The 6,579-nt window shown below is 40.3% G+C and overlaps 1 pseudogene; it reads right to left on the reverse strand.

Annotated features, from left to right (window-relative positions):
• Positions 1-1,644: 1,644 nt before the first annotated feature.
• LOC116223895 overlaps positions 1,645-6,579 on the reverse strand; it is a 10,759-nt pseudogene continuing 5,824 nt past the window's right edge.

The raw sequence follows: 6,579 nt of genomic DNA on the forward strand, positions 1-6,579 counted from the left end.
GCTCAGCAGGCACCAGAGTCACACAAAACAAAACAAACAACAATTGCAATCGGGCTCACTCCCTGCAAGGCTGAAAGTGAAGCCCTGATAAACACATCGCGCAAGGTTTGTATAGACAGAAGTTTAGTTTTCAGCAGGGATAACCACGTGGTGGATCTCTGATGTCCGAGGCTCCCTGAATTGCAAGGATGGCAGTTTTGCATAAGGTGGGAAGAAGTTTATCACCTCTGGTCTAAACATGCTGTTGTACAAATGCAGACTAAGTGGCACCTAATATTCTAAATTACACACACGCAGAAACACAGAAAAGCCATGTTCCTGCTTACATAAGTACATGATTCATATAAGGTAATTAATAATACAAGGCACTTGATTATTACATTCTTAAGTCATTAACAGTGTTTAGAAATTATCTCCATCAATAACATGCACAGGAAAAACATCAACTTCACCATAAACTAGGTTTAGTAGCCTACAGATTTCAATCTTTAAATTGTAAAATAAGCAAGAGCGAATACAACAATTTGTAAGATGAAAAATAATTTATTGACAAGCTTCCTTTGGATATCTTAAAAATAAATATTAACGTTCCCTAAGAACATGATACAAAAATAAAAAAGTGTTAAATAAACAGGTTTCATATTTACATTTTTGTACACAAAAAATAAATTAGAAAATATATTAGGCTCGATCTACACCATCTTCTATCACATCACAAGTACATTTTAGTTCATTTCTTTCTCGTCCTCCTCGTCACTGTCCTCGTCTTCCTCACTACTGGAGTCGGCATATGGGCAGATGGTCGCCTGGACGGGGTAGTTCCGGAGTAGCACCTCTGCGTCATGGTACAGATAATCGAAGCATCGCGATTTCGGCCAGAACAACCTATCAAATAATTAAAGTTCAAGTTAGACATCGCCGACCATAATGCTATTACAATTTATAGGCTACTAATGAAATGAGTAGCTTAACAAAGGCAGAGGGGAGATATACATTTAGATAGATGGGGCTGAATATAGAAAATGGTTTAAAGTAGAAAATGGTTTTCAAGAACATAATGGCTTACTTTACAGGGTGGGACATGCCGTTGGTTTTCATGCCATTGGGTAATTCAGCAGAGGTGTTGGTATAAGCCTGAAATAGACACAAAAAAACATGAGCATTTGACGAGCAAACAACAAAAGCAATGAAAAATGGCTACTTTTTTTAAAGAAAGAATTCCCTTTAATCATTCTTTCTGTTCAGTCCATTCACTTTCATTTTTTAGTCGTTAATCAATTGATTCATTTATATTAAGTTGCATAGGTTGTTAATTACAGAGGAGTGTTTCCTTCTGTGTGTTAAAGCAAATTTGACCAGTTTTGAATCCAGTTAACTTACCGAAAGTGAGCCCATCCTTTGTCCACACTGCTCTGGTGTCCATGGTCTCCAAAACAGGACGCGCTCCTGCACTGCGTTTTCACTGATATATCCAGCACGAGACATACTTGTAATCTCCTTAGTTCCAGTCTGACAGGTAGAGTGTTCCATAGTTCTTGCGAGTTGAACGTGCGTGTTTAGTCCTCAGAGTCTGCGGTGCATGTGTCCACGAGCCGGGGCAACGTGCAATTTATACAGGAAACGCCAAATTGTGCCTTGACACCTTCACGCTGGCAGGCGACGCGTGCTACGAAGGTGCGCCAGCATGCGCCACAAGCGGGAGTGTGTTGAGGTGTCAACTGCGCAAATGGTCGCACTCCACACGCAGGAGTGTATAAGCACCTCTCTAGCGGCGGTTGTGTTGTGGCCATTACTTATATTTTCTATCAGTTTGAACTGTTAACAGTGAACTGTGCTCTGCTCTGACTAGGCTTAAACCTAGATAATAACACACTACATATTACAAGCCCCAAGTCTTGGTTGAGGGTAAAAAATCTGGTCAAATAAAAAGCCTCCCTTTTCTGAAAAAAGGCAATGTGCTTTAAATCAAATTATAGGCAACGATTTTCTGAGCTCAACCATATAGTCATTATGAAGACCGGGATAAGAGTTGTTTCCTATCAGTGACAGTCGAGGCTGAGTTTTCAAGAGTTTTGTAAAAACAAATCTAACATAAGTACGACGGCGGCTCCATGTTGAATCCTTTTTTTTTCAAATCAAATCATTAAATTGATCAGTAACTGAAATAAAAGCTTTAATGACATAAAATATGAATTGATTTGCTAATGTTTTATTGCATTCTGGATTCTTCTGCTGACCTCATATGCAGCGCTGTCTTGAGCACACAGAAGTGACACAACTCCTGACCTCTACATGGGTGCTCTGTGCAGCTGTGCTCCTACTCACCTTCCTGATGGTCACAGTCTTCACACCCGATTAAGCTGACTGACACCTCACCATGGGAACCTGAGGGTTTGGTTAGCATTGGTGTCCAGTTCAGAGTGTACGTTCATCATCACCAACAACAACAGCCTGACTGTTACTGTAAGCGTGCACAATATCATTTACACAGCGTCACTCACCATCTAAAAGGGAAACTTTTAATGAAACACTGTTGCATGGCATCCTCAGATTCATTTTGATGGTACAGTCATGTGAAGGGGAGGTCATCACATTTGATATCCCCACTAGAAGCTCAAACTATTCACTACATAGGTTTGTGGGCAAAGGCACCAACCCTCATTAAAATAACTTTACTTATCATTTTTAACTTCACATCATGATGTGTCACTGGCATACATCAGTTAGTATGTTAGCTTTAATCAGTGGTAGCTGTATTGTTGTGAGTGATTGTAAATCTTGGTGTCCATCCCCCTTTCTTGGCTGCTCTATAATCTATTCAGGTAATCAGCGCAAGGGAAACTTCTGAGGTAAAAACGAGAAACCACTCACTTTGACACTTTGAGAGTTTTGAATTGGCATAGGTCATATGAGAACGACAAAACAGCATCACTGTGGACACTGAGGACACTGATAAAACTCAAACGAAACCTTCAAAAGAGACTCATTTCTGTTATCAGTGCTCAGAGCCTTTACAAGTTCTAATCTAGATTAAGTTCCGTTTGTGTTTTGGATAGCAAACAGCACGACCTGAGTTCAGGGTCAGCAGAAGGTAAAAATGGTGACCTGGTGAATGGTGATCTATGCATGCGGTGACTTCTCCCAGTTGTGGGTGTTGACATTGATGGCGTGTGTAAATTTGCACCAGCTCACTGACAAGGCTCACACCCCTCCATGGGAACTGGCCGATGCACTCACTGAGCATGACTGAGGTCAGAGTTCATAAGCAAAGGGTACACACATAGGCACACACAAAGGTTACACATAAAGGTATTAGTGATGGCAAATATAGAAGTTACCTCAATTATTTACTGGGCTTTGGGTATGTAATAACAGTGTTATTACCATGCTTTACCAGGACCCTAAAGATAGTGTATTCTCCAAACGGTCATATACACTCAAGCACATGCACAAATACCCCAGTCAGACACCCACTTTCAAGTACTTTATCAATTTGCTTACAATAAAAGGCCACAGATACTGTAAAGGCCATTTTAGATTGATGGCCCTTTGATGTGTTTAAAGCAAACAACAAAAACAACTGTAGAAATCACTTCATCGCACAATTTAAACATCCGGACTTCTAATCTTGAATTAATCTAAATTCTGATGCGTTCTGGATCAGTTGATGTTAAACAGGTTGATGTATGCATGTGATAGTTTCTCCCTAATGCAGGTGTTGATTTTCTAACTGAGTGTGCAAATTTACACCACAGCAGTGGCAAGGCTCACACCCCTCAATGGGAACTGAATCAGTGGTAGGATCATCTGTGGAGTGTGTATGACCGAGGTCAGAGGGCACAAGCAAGGGTTACAGTTTTATACACAATAGTCAATAGAGTAACACGTTTAGGATAAATCAAATTATGAACTCACGAACAATAGAACAATGTTATTACTGTCCTTTACCAGTATCTTCAAGACAAAGTATTCTCCATCCACACACGTACACACAGGCAAACACACAGGCATACAAAAACATACACGTGCATATGGGCACACACACATAGACATACAAAAACACACACATACACCTGTGCTATTACAACTTTTCTGTTAATGCATCTGATAAACTGTACTTGTCCCTTGTGTGGGTCATTTCGGATTGTACTCAAGCATGACTCTTTGGTCTGTTTATGAGGAACAAACAAAACATGTAAATGTCACCTGATCTTCAAAAGTCCCTTGATTCTTGAATTATTTTCAGTTAATTTCAGTTTTGGGTCAGTCGACGGCAAACAGCATGAGCTACATCTACACTTTTTGGGTGTGGATTTGTCAACTCTGACTGAGTGTGCACATTTACACCACAACAGCGGCAAGGCTCACACCCCTCAACGGGAGCTGGATCAGAGGTGGGCCTACCTATCGAGCGAGACAGAGGTCAGGGTTCACAGGCAAAGGTTACACCCTTCCAACATGATGGTTAATAAAGTCTAGGATTTTGGTGTAAGGTAGATACAATTATCAACTTTTGTCCCTTGAACAATGTAATTACTGTTCTTTACTGGTAACTATGTGTTGAGGGTTCTGATTTTCTGACAGTGACTGATGGCCAGATGTTACGGACGTTAGAGAGCCCAGTGGCTTGGCCAGTCCGCAATGCTGTGCCTTTTCATTTCACGTTTTACACCTGCTTTTAAAAGGTGAAAAACCTTGTGAAAGTGATGTCCCTTGCAGCTCTCATACATAAAATGGAATACCTAATCAGTCACTCCTTGTGCTTTTCCCATCAGTTTCCTCTAAACTCCCACTTTCCCCATGAAGTCAACGAGCGCAACTTGTCATTCTGTGCTCCTGCAGCAGGCAGAATGCGATTTTAGCCACATGCAGTCTGTTCTAATGTGTAACGGGCGCTAACGTGTTAATGCCTCTGCCCCTGTGTGTGCAAATTTACACTAGGACAGTGACAAGGCTCACACCCCTACATGGGAACTGAACCAAAGCTAATTGTATGACCGAGGTCAGAGTTCACCAGCAAAGGTTGCACTGTTGATTGATGATGGGGAACCAGGATAATCCAGGATAAAACTAATTATTTACAAAGTTATTACTGTCCAACCAGTTAGCCGTGAAAAACGTATTTTCCACCTGGATTCTGTGAGCATATATCACAATATCTCCAGTGTCTTGATGCAAACTGATTTTATTTCATAGTATTTATTAGATATAATTATATTATTATTACATTTATTAAATACATAATAGGACCCGTATCTACTTTTGTTTTACTTTTTAGATTTTAACTGTCACATATTTTACAGTAAATACTCAATACTCAATTCTGTAGTGGTCTGGATGAACACCAAACATCATATTTACAATGTTAACATAGGAATAAGCACATCTATTAGTCACATTTAAGCTTTATTTACAGGAAATACATAGTGTGACATTACTGCTTCATCAGTTAAAAAAACATGTTTTTCTCAGTGGATTGCTGGATGCTGGTAGCCTGACGATGTCATACTCATAATTCTAGTCAGAATATGAGTCTGATACCGCTCCAATGGGCTGTGATTATGGGGCGTGTTTCAACCGAACCAGGAGAAAAAATGCCTCTTCGCTCAATTGGTTACCTACAACCAATCAGAACAACGTAGTATGTGACCAGGGCCAGCTGATAAATTAAACTTTTACCGGATCCCGTAGGAAGGAAGGCAACAACATATTTTCGATTGACAAATGCCTTGATCGCGTTTCTCTGTTCCTCTTTCAAAATGAATGCACTGTCAATGTCCAAATGGACTCGAATCTATACATTTCAGCTCTCCAGCGGCAGCCATGTTTGTTGAAAACGAATTCAACCCGTGTGTTGGTGACGCGGTTGATTACGTTACTGTTGATCATCTGTCCATCATCGTATAAAGCCCGCCTTGACAATTTGATTGGTCAGACCATTTCTGTTCGCAGATCAATTCCCCCTAATGGAGCGACACCAGACCGAACTTCCCGACTTCAAATGTTGTGGGCGGGGCTAAATTCGGTCTGGTATCCAGGCTAGGATGCTGGATAAACCACACCTTAGAGTCGAGGTACGCAAAAGATTTAACAACAAAAACTTTGACAGATGAAGCCCTCAAGTGTAAAGTGGTCTTCCTTGTACTTTATTTATCTTATTGTCTACTGACAAAATACCACATGTGAGGTTAAAGTGTAAAGTTTCTCATTCATAACAGTGACAGATTGTATAGTATACCAACATTGTCCGTCTTTGGAATCAGGTCAAATCTTCAGTTATCTGCTATAGAATTAATGTATTCACTTGACTTCCAATCACTGGAGTGTTTGAGCTATGGATTGACTAAGAAGCACTACATTAAATCTTTTCACTGGTCTAAGTACCATCCTCACACAGGCACACCCCACACCGTACCTTTCCTCGTTCACTTTAAATATGTATTATACTGAAATGCTGTACTCCGTTCATTATATATACGTGCATTTTACAACACTGATATACTGATATTTGGCTTTAATTTCACAAAAGCACAAAAACATTATCTAAACCTGACACCTAAACTCTTTGGTACCCTGAAG

This window comes from Clupea harengus, chromosome 15 (assembly GCF_900700415.2).
Source record: "Clupea harengus chromosome 15, Ch_v2.0.2, whole genome shotgun sequence".
NCBI lineage: Eukaryota > Metazoa > Chordata > Actinopteri > Clupeiformes > Clupeidae > Clupea > Clupea harengus.